We start from the raw sequence: 9,904 nt of genomic DNA, 5'->3' as shown, positions 1-9,904 counted from the left end.
GTATTATTACATTACTTTTTAATTATATATATATATATACTATATATATATAATGTTGAGTATTATATGGCGCAGGAGTGGCTGTGTGGTAAGTAGCTTGCTTACGAACCACATGGTTTCGGGTTCAGTCCCACTGTGTGGCACCTTGGGCAAGTGTCTTCTACTATAGCCTCAGGCCAACCAAAGCCTTGTGAGTGGATTTGGTAAACGGAAACTGAAAGAAGCCCGTTGTATATATACATATATATGTGTATGTGTGTGTGTGTGTGTGTGTATGTTTGTGTGTCTGTGTTTGTCCCCCAGTATTGCTTGACAACCGATGCTGGTGTGTTTACCTCCCCGTAACTTAGCGGTTCGGCAAAAGAGACCGATAGAATAAGTACTAGGCTTACAAAGAATAAGTCATGGGGTCGATTTGCTCAACTAAAGGTGGTGCTTCAGCATGGCCACAGTCAAATGACTGAAACAAGTAAAAAAAAAAAAAGTATATTAACAGTTTGGCTGCTTGTTTCTCTGGAGACTGTCAGAATGATGTAGACGCCTCTGATGAGAACTCACTAAGGTTCGAAAATTGATTAAGGTTGTTCATTATTTTTTTCAGTCTGCAGAAAAATGGCTAAAATTTGCCCTGTTTATAATTATACCATATGTTATGTATATATTGTATCATACCTTGATACTGTGTGGACTAAGATCCCCATTGAGAGGCTGCTGGTATTTATAGTTTTTAAAACACTTTCAATATGCAAATTAGGAATTCCTTCATAGAGTAACTGCTGCATTTGTTGAATATATAAACAGTTTGGCTGTTTGTCTGTCTGGAAACATTCAGGATGATGCAGATACCTCTGAGGAGTACCCGATAAGGTTTGAGAATCAATTAATGTTGCTAATTATTTTTTCAGGCTGGGGAGATATGGCTAAAATTTGCCATGTTTATAATTATACTATAAGTTACATATATTTATATATTATATATATATAATACTAGCAGAGATACTTGGGATTGAAATGGCATAGTTCTTTTATTGTTTTAGTTGTTTCAGTCATGTGATTGGCCATGCTGGAGCACTGCCTTTCGTTGAACAAGTCAACCACAGGATTTATTCTTTGTAAGCCTAGTACTTATTCTATCTGTGTGTTTTGTCAACCGGCTAAGTCACGGGACATAAACACAGCAACATCGGTTGTCAGGTGATGGTGGGCATACAAACACACACACACAAACATATATATATATATACATACATATACATATATACACATAAATATATATACACACAAATACATACATACATACATAAATATATATATATATATATATATATATATATATATATATATATATATATATAATAATTTTTCCAGAGGATGTAGCAACCGTTACCAATATAGCATAAGAACTTACCAATGGACCAGTCACTGGATAAGTTTGGCACAGAAATGTTAACATAGAGTGGTGAATAAATCGATATATCGAATTTGAAGTCTCTGTCTCTTTTGAATATGAAAATTTAAAAGTTTAAAAACCTTATAATATATATATATATATATATATATATATATATATATATATATATATATATATATAATATATATATATATATATATATATATATATATATATATATATATATATATACACACACTTCTAAAACAAACGTTTACTTTCATCGTAAGTTGAATTTAATGTTAGCATCTTATAAAGTTAAATTTATAAGTTATAAAATTTCAGAAGAATTCGTTACTGGACAGTTTAGCTTAATGGTAAAGCACTTCACGCATAATCACAGGGATGTGAGTTCGAGTCTCATGGGTGGCTGGTACTGTATTTTTCTGCAATGTATGGATAATTTATCTTGACTATGCTATTTATTAGCTTTATCACGCATTTGAGAATAAAAAAACTTTTATTTCTGTACCTATGAATATATATATACACATATATATGTATATATATATATATACATATATGTATATATATATATACAGGGTGGGGAAGCAAGATTTACAATATTTTGAGGCAGGGATTGAAAGATTCTTTCTTGTCTTGGGATTCACGGTCAAACAGCTGGGTGGAATTGCGCGAAAAATTACACAGATGTGTAGAATGATCCAGTGGAGTTATATTGGCTTTTGACTTGTCCCCTCCTGAACAGCCTAGTTTATTTATGCTAACTTCACTCCTTGAAAGTCTGGATGACAACAACCACAACTCTACTGACTCCCATACACATACAGGCTACACCTCTTGATACTCGTTCATATTTTAATAAAGTTACAATGTTTCATTTAAAAACTGCCTTCTGATATTCACCTGTTTCTCAAAAGCACATTTAATGGACTTTTTTTACAAACACTTTCATACTTTAAATTAGTGACCACTTTCACTAAAGCTGTAAGTCATCTCTAATTGAGCAGACCTATGATAAAAAGTACTCAAACTGCAACCATCCTAGTTTTTCAGATGTAGTTTAACTCAGACTATATTATCAAATATGCCCTGCTTCTTTAAAGACAGTGAGATATGATTTAAAAGAGATTTGATTGCTATTTGTTGCAGATCAAGCAAAAGACCTTGAAAAGCAGGGATTCCCAACCTTTTTTTTTTTCTTATGTTTACTTCCTGACAATATTTTGAAAAGTAAATTTAGCTCCAGTTTGTTTCGCTCAGTAATTCAAATTTACACTTGTATCATTATAAAACATCAGAAAAAGATGAAAAGTTTAAAAATACTGTTATTTTAAGTTCAAATAATAATAATAATAAAATATCACATAATGATGTTATTTCATTTATGAACTGATGAAGAAAAGATACCAGAGCCCAACACAGTCTTCTGGATTATGAGAGGGTGCTGCAAAGTTCCTGATTTTAAGGGTATTACAAAAGGCCTGGTTGGAAGACCAACCTTTCGAGTTCTTTTACAGAGCTTAGAAAAACTGAAGAACTGCTGCAATAAGTGTGCAAATCTGAGAAAAGAATACATTGAATAAAACCATAACTGATCCTCTCATATTTTCTTTTAGCCAAAGCCAAGAACTGTTCAGCACCCCCTCATAGAACTTTTTATTAGTAACATAATAATACAGAAGTACATTATACAGATTGTCAAATCTAAAGTGCAAAAAAGGGGAAAAAAAAGAATCATTTCTTCATAAAATAAGCTTACTTCAAAGTTATTTTCTCACCTTCAAAGTTTTAAAAATTATAATTGAAAAATATATGCATTAATTCATCCAATGTTTGATTATTATTATACTTCAGAAAATGAATCACTTTTAATAATCAAGATACTGAAGGAGTCTCTACATGGTTGCTTGACCTGCAAGAAATAGCAGAGAAATCTCTTTCAAATCTTACTAGACTACCTTAAAAAAATGAAGAACACATTAGAAAATGTATTCTTCTATATAAAAAATCATTGAGTTGTTACAGCTGGCATTGATTTTATCATAAGTTTACCCTTTCAGAATTCATTTGGAGATAAACAACTACTACAAATTTAAAGTCAGCAAATTTATCTCCTGGAGTAAATTTATCACATCCAATCACCCCTGATTTAGAAGCTTCTTGACAGACATGTTTTCTGTGTAGATAACAAGTTCTTTCATTTTCATATTAGTGATGTTATTTTTCATAATTTCATAGATTGCTACTACTTTTATTCACTTATTTTTTTTTTTTAGTGGTACTATGAGGTAGTATCAAAAGGTTTCCAGATTAATTATGCTTAATAAAAAATAACTTATTTACCTAAGTTTAACATCATCTCTTTTGAAATAGTCACCTTGCACAACAATATTCCGATCCTAGCATTCCTGCCACTTTTGGAATCTGGCCTGGAAGTCATTTTCCATAAGCAAGTTGAGGATCTTCTGCGATTTGCTCTAGATCTCAACAACAATGTTAAAACAGTGACCTTTGAGCTGATTTTCATCTTGGAGAGGAGACAAAATCTGGTAAATAGGGTGGGTGTGGAAACAATACCATGTTGTTTTTTGTGAGAAACTCACAAGAAACTCACTAGCTCAGTGACAGGGAGCATTGTTGATGTGAAGAATTCAATTTTTTGTGTTCCACGGATCTACTCACTTTCTACAAATGTCTTGCCTCAAACACTTCAAAATGTCACAGTAGAACTCTCAATTGATGGTCTGGCACAATACCAAATTTTTTGGAGGTGACATACATGGCAAGTCTTCTAGATCACTCATTGCCCTCCAAGAATGTTCTGCTTTTGAAGCACTCATACCACTTGAATCATTGTGTACAACCCATTACCTCATTGCCGTAAGCTTGCTGAAGCATGCTTAAAGTCTCTGTAGTAGACTCCTCAAGTTTAATGCAAAATTTCACGTTGGCCCTTTGTTCCTGTCCATGACAAAACACAGACTACAGCATACATGTGATCACAAAAACAAAAATTTCACAACTTGCAAAGTGAACACAGCAATGTCACTCAGCACACTGCCTCATGAAGGTCACTGCTAGCTCTCACTGTGTACGCAACTGTGTGCTGCTATTTGTTGGCGTGCTACAGAACTAGCCCTGGGACATTTTGATAGCACCTCGTACCTAATTTTTTATTTTATTAAGCTGGCATTTGGAACATAAATGAACACAACATTTTAATGGAAGGTTTTTAATTTAGGACACTTTAAAGTTGGATATTTATATCAAAACCAAAAGTTGTCTTAGGTAGATTGATATCAAAACAGTTAAGTTGTTATAAAAGCTATTTTTATAGAAAATGTATGCTAGATTAGCATGTTGCCTGCATCTAATGACAGCTTATGTTGTTTAATCCAGATTAGACCTAGTCCTATAAGATAGGACTTCAGTTAGTCATTGCTCTTAGCCCAGAAACCAACAAGTTGCCCATAACTAACTATCAGGACTCATTTTCTCTCAAAAAAAGGTCATACTTCCGCCAATCACTTATTCTAAATTTTGAGAGGAACCTTTCTTCCTGGTGCCTCCAGAAGTGGTTCTTGTTTCAAGTTGTCAAATTTCTCCCAGCGGTCCAAGCCATCACTATCCTACCTCTTTAGATGTATTTTGGACTACATAACCCAGTGAGTTGTTTCATTATTTAAAGATGTAGTGTGATTTAAAGACCATATGATAATTACCGTTTCTTGCAGCTTGAACAAAAACATAGAGGTCTTTTCATTGGTTTGCTGTAGATTATGTGTTTGTGTATTATAACCAACTATCAGTGAACTGTTTTCATAAATTTATTTTTTAAGAATGTACGTTATATTGTTTGGAAACAGGTTGGTTGGTATCAGGAAGGGTATCTGGCAGTAAAAAAACTCTGCCCCTATTTACTCTCATTTGATCCATGCAAGAATGGAAAAGTAGATTTTAAAATGTCTCTCACTTGACCCAAACAAACAGCAGTTAGTGGGAAAGCCATTTCTTATGAACATGGTGTTTAAAAACACAATATATATCAGAAGGAGATAAAAATCACCCTATCAGCAGCTAGTGAGAACATCATATGTATTTCAGTCTATTTAGACCTTATCAATGGCATGTATTCACAGTTACCCAAGCCACATGCTTAGATAAATACTGCAGTGATTTGCCTTTCAATGATGTATCTACATTAAAGATAAATATCATACATAAATGGTTATGTACAATATATATATATATATATATATATATATATATATATATATATATATATATATATATATGGAGAGATAGAGAGATAAATAGATAGACAGACAGGCAAATAGGTAGATAGTCTATGTGATAAGAAAGTTACTTCCCAGCCACATACTTCCAAGTTCTGTCCCACCATGTGGCACCTTGGGCAAGTGTCTTCTACGATAGCCTTGGGCTGACAAAAGGCTTGTGAATGGATTTGGAAGATGGAAAGTAAAAAAAAGTCTCTCTTACATACATACATACATAGTTCAGGTTGAGACCTGTAATTATTGGGGCACTGAGATATGTAACACACTGCCTAAATAACAATCTTGAGAAATTAGGCTTCTCAAAACCAGAAAAAATAAATTTGATTCGGAGACTACAGAACCAATCCATCACTGGAACTGTAAAAATTTGTAAATCTTTCTAGAAGTTTAGCTTTTAAGCATATATGAGCATGTCTAAACATGCGACTATAATACTTACTTAGAACAAAACATACAAATCTGCACACATACATACATACATACATACATACAAACAAACAAAAATACCCTGTTGATGTTGAAATTCCAATGAAAGAGCCTTGGATCTAGGTTAGAAACTGGTGCTTTATGTTTCAAGAAATCTTGAAATAAAACTGAATTATGACATACATACATACATACATACATACATACATACATACATACATACATACATACATACATACAAACCCACATCTTGTGAGTTTCTATTAAGACAGTGCTTGTCTCTGTCTGATATATATTCTGTTTTTAACACAATAGTCCAACCCATGCTAGCATGGAAAGCAGACGTTAAACGATGATGATGATGATGTTTGTGAAGAAGTTTTCTCTCAGACAAAACCACTGCAGCATGCCTGTCAACATACATAGATGGTTGTTTTATTTAATACTGTTTTGGTGAGGATCACCAAGCTCTATCAAGAGAATAACTGCAACACATTCATAGAGGTGTCATCAGCTAATGAAAGATTCACTATGACTCAAATCCCCAATTCAAATTCACAATAATGGAATTGGATGGCAACAGAGAGTCATGGGAACTGATGAAAGCAATGCAAAAAAATATATATATATCCACTCTGACATGCTTTGGCAGATGTAATTTGTTGAGGCAGATTTTTCTATAGTTGGATGCTCTTCCTGTTGCCAACCCTCACCTGTTTTAAGCAAGGTAATAATTTCCCAGAGCTATTCATGTGTTCCAAAAAAGACTGGGAAGGAACAACCTCATGCTGTATGACACTGATTCTCATTCATAGTCGTCATGTGATGTCTAGACAAGAGTATGCACAAACACATGCAGACAAACACGCATACATGCACACACACATATGCACGCAAACACGAAAACACAAACACACACACACATACAAAGAAACACACACTAACACACACATGACAAGCTCCTTTACAGTTTCTCTCTATGAAATCCATTCACAAAGTTTTGGTGGACCCAAGGCTGCAGTAGAAGTCATTTGCCCAAGGTACTGCACAGTAGGACTGAACCCAAGACCACATGGATGGGAAGCAAGCTTTTTAACCACACAACCATGCCTGGATGTGTGTGTGTGTGTGTGTGCCTAATCAAAAAGAAACATCAAAACCGGTATTTATAACACATTTATTCTCTTCCCTTAACTTCTTCCTGTTGTAGTTATACATCGAAAGTATTTACTAAACTATTACTGAATCAACAAGGGGGTTTATATGTGATTACCTGACACACTCAAAACAGCAGCTAAATTTCATACTGTGGACTGTAGTCCACAGTCATTGAAATGAAAAAAGGTATGAAAAAAACATTACTGTAGTCATTCTCCATTGTCTATATAAAGGGAAGAATACTCTTGATTATGTATTCCTAGATAAAGTATACCTGAAAAAAAGTAAAGGATGACCACAGTTGGAATGCCTTTGATAATTGGTCAACAACAACAAGAAAGCTGTATGGAGTTATAATGAATTGTGATTGATACAAGTATTAAATTGCAGTCAATAAAACTGGCTGTTTTCAGCCGACATCTCCAATAACTGACTCATCAACCAGTGTTTGATTATTATAAAACATCAGACAATGAATCACTTTTAATAATCAAGACTATTCCATGGTAAAGAAACACTTGAAAGGAAAATGCAAACTGATTAAAACTATAAAGCTTCATGCCATTGAAGGAGTCTCTTGACCTGCTTGACCTGCAAGAAATAGCAGGCAAATCTCCCTGAAATCTTACTGGGCTGTGTTAAAAAAAAATGAAGCACACATTAGACAATGCATTCCTTAATAATAATAAGGAAATTAATTTGTATAGTGCTCAGGTGCACTACAACTCATCAAAGGTGCATGTACAGTACATAGAATTATGTACAAAAGTCAGGTAAGTGGACATTGCATGAGTCTTGATATATATGTGTGCATGCATATGGAGTGGGGATATCAGGTGTAGTGTTGGTGAATTTCAGGAAGCATGGAGGTTTTAAAGGATGCAATGTCTCAGCAACTAACAATTGATGCAGGTAGTTCGTTCCATGCTTCAGCAACTCTGAGTGTGAAAAACATGTTTCCGAAAGTTATGGGAGCTGTGCTATTTTCTGACTTTGTAGGCATGCTCATGTGTGTTAGACACATAAAGTTTAAAAAGGTGCTCAAGGTGGATATTGGCACAATGTTTAATAATTTTGTGGGTGTTTACCAAGCCAGTTGCCAGATGTCGGAACTTCAATGTATCTATGCCCAGGGAAGCAAGCCGTTTAGAGTATGGTAGATGCCTGATGGAGGATATTTGCTTGGTTGCATGTCTCTGAACAGTTTCCAGGAAGTCAATGTCCTGAGTAAGATAGGAGTTCCAGGCTGGTGATGCAAATTCCAAGTGTGGCAGCACCATAGCCATGTACAGCCTTAAATAGATAGCTGGAGAGCAGCTGACAAAGGCCTTGCTGAATGATGCCAAGACACCCTTGGCCTTCTTGACAATTTTAGAGATGTGTTTTGTCCAGTGCAAATTGCTGCTGATAGTAATGCCCATACAACTAAAAAGAAACAATGATTACCTAAAACTTCAGTGATACACACACAACATCATGGTAGGAAAAGTAACTGTCGGTTACGGTGACTTGTGGACGCTGAACCTGGTTGACGTAAACATGATCTAGCAGGCTTCCATAGTCGATGGTGGGTTTTTGGACTAGTTGGTCGAACCCAAACTGGTTCATAGTTGTCAAGATCTCATGGTTAGGGGAATCAAGGAGATCCACGTTGAAATCAAGGACGATGGTCAGATGATTCCTTGGCAAAGATAAAAGAGGTATTTGTCTACTTATGAAACTAAACCTACCTACCTACCTACCTACTTTACATCCCTCTGTAGTCAGTATAGTATCAAACATCCCTCACGAGTCCATACATACTCGAGTAAAATTACTAATAGAGAAACGAAAATAAAACTTTGGAAACAGCAATGCCACCATAAGTTATGTGGAAATGAACGTGTTTTCAAGAGAGATAATCAAAGGACGTAACATTGTAATACTTCATGTAAAGTAAACATAACAAATGAAAAATCCTTCAAGAATCCATAAAAATTCCCGGATCACTACCAAAATTTTCATCAAATTTTCATCAAATTTTCATCAAATTTTCATGCAAGTTTCATCAAATACCGTTTACAACTTTTTGAGTTATTTTGCAGATGGACAAACCAACGCCGATGAAAACATAACCTCCTTCCTTGGCTGAGGTAAAAATAGTAACTTGCTACTGTGTCTTAATGCTCATGAACCATATCCACACTGGTGAACACTGTCATCTTTTTTAATCCAATAATATTATGTATAATAGTTATATGTTACTTTTAATTTGACATTAAATCTTGCTTATGTAATTTGCACTATGTGACTTAATATTCACCATATCTTTTTATTCTTTTATTTTTTACTTGTTTCACTCATTTGTCTGCAGCCATGCTGGGGCACCACCTTGAAGAGTTTTAGTCAAACAAATTGATCCCAGGACTTGTTTTCTTTTTTAAATGTTTAAGCCTAGTACTTATTCTGTTGGTTTCTATTGCTGAACTGCTAAGTTATGAGGACATAAACACACCAAGACCAGTTGTCAAGTGCTCGTGGGGGATAAACACAGACAGAAAGACACACACATACATAGATATATACATATGTGTGTGTATATATATATATATATATATATATATATATA

Source organism: Octopus bimaculoides, chromosome 3, assembly GCF_046866305.1.
Source record: "Octopus bimaculoides isolate indiv1 chromosome 3, ASM4686630v1, whole genome shotgun sequence".
In the NCBI taxonomy this organism is placed as follows: Eukaryota; Metazoa; Mollusca; class Cephalopoda; order Octopoda; family Octopodidae; genus Octopus; species Octopus bimaculoides.
Note: the sequence above shows the minus strand (reverse complement) of the source record.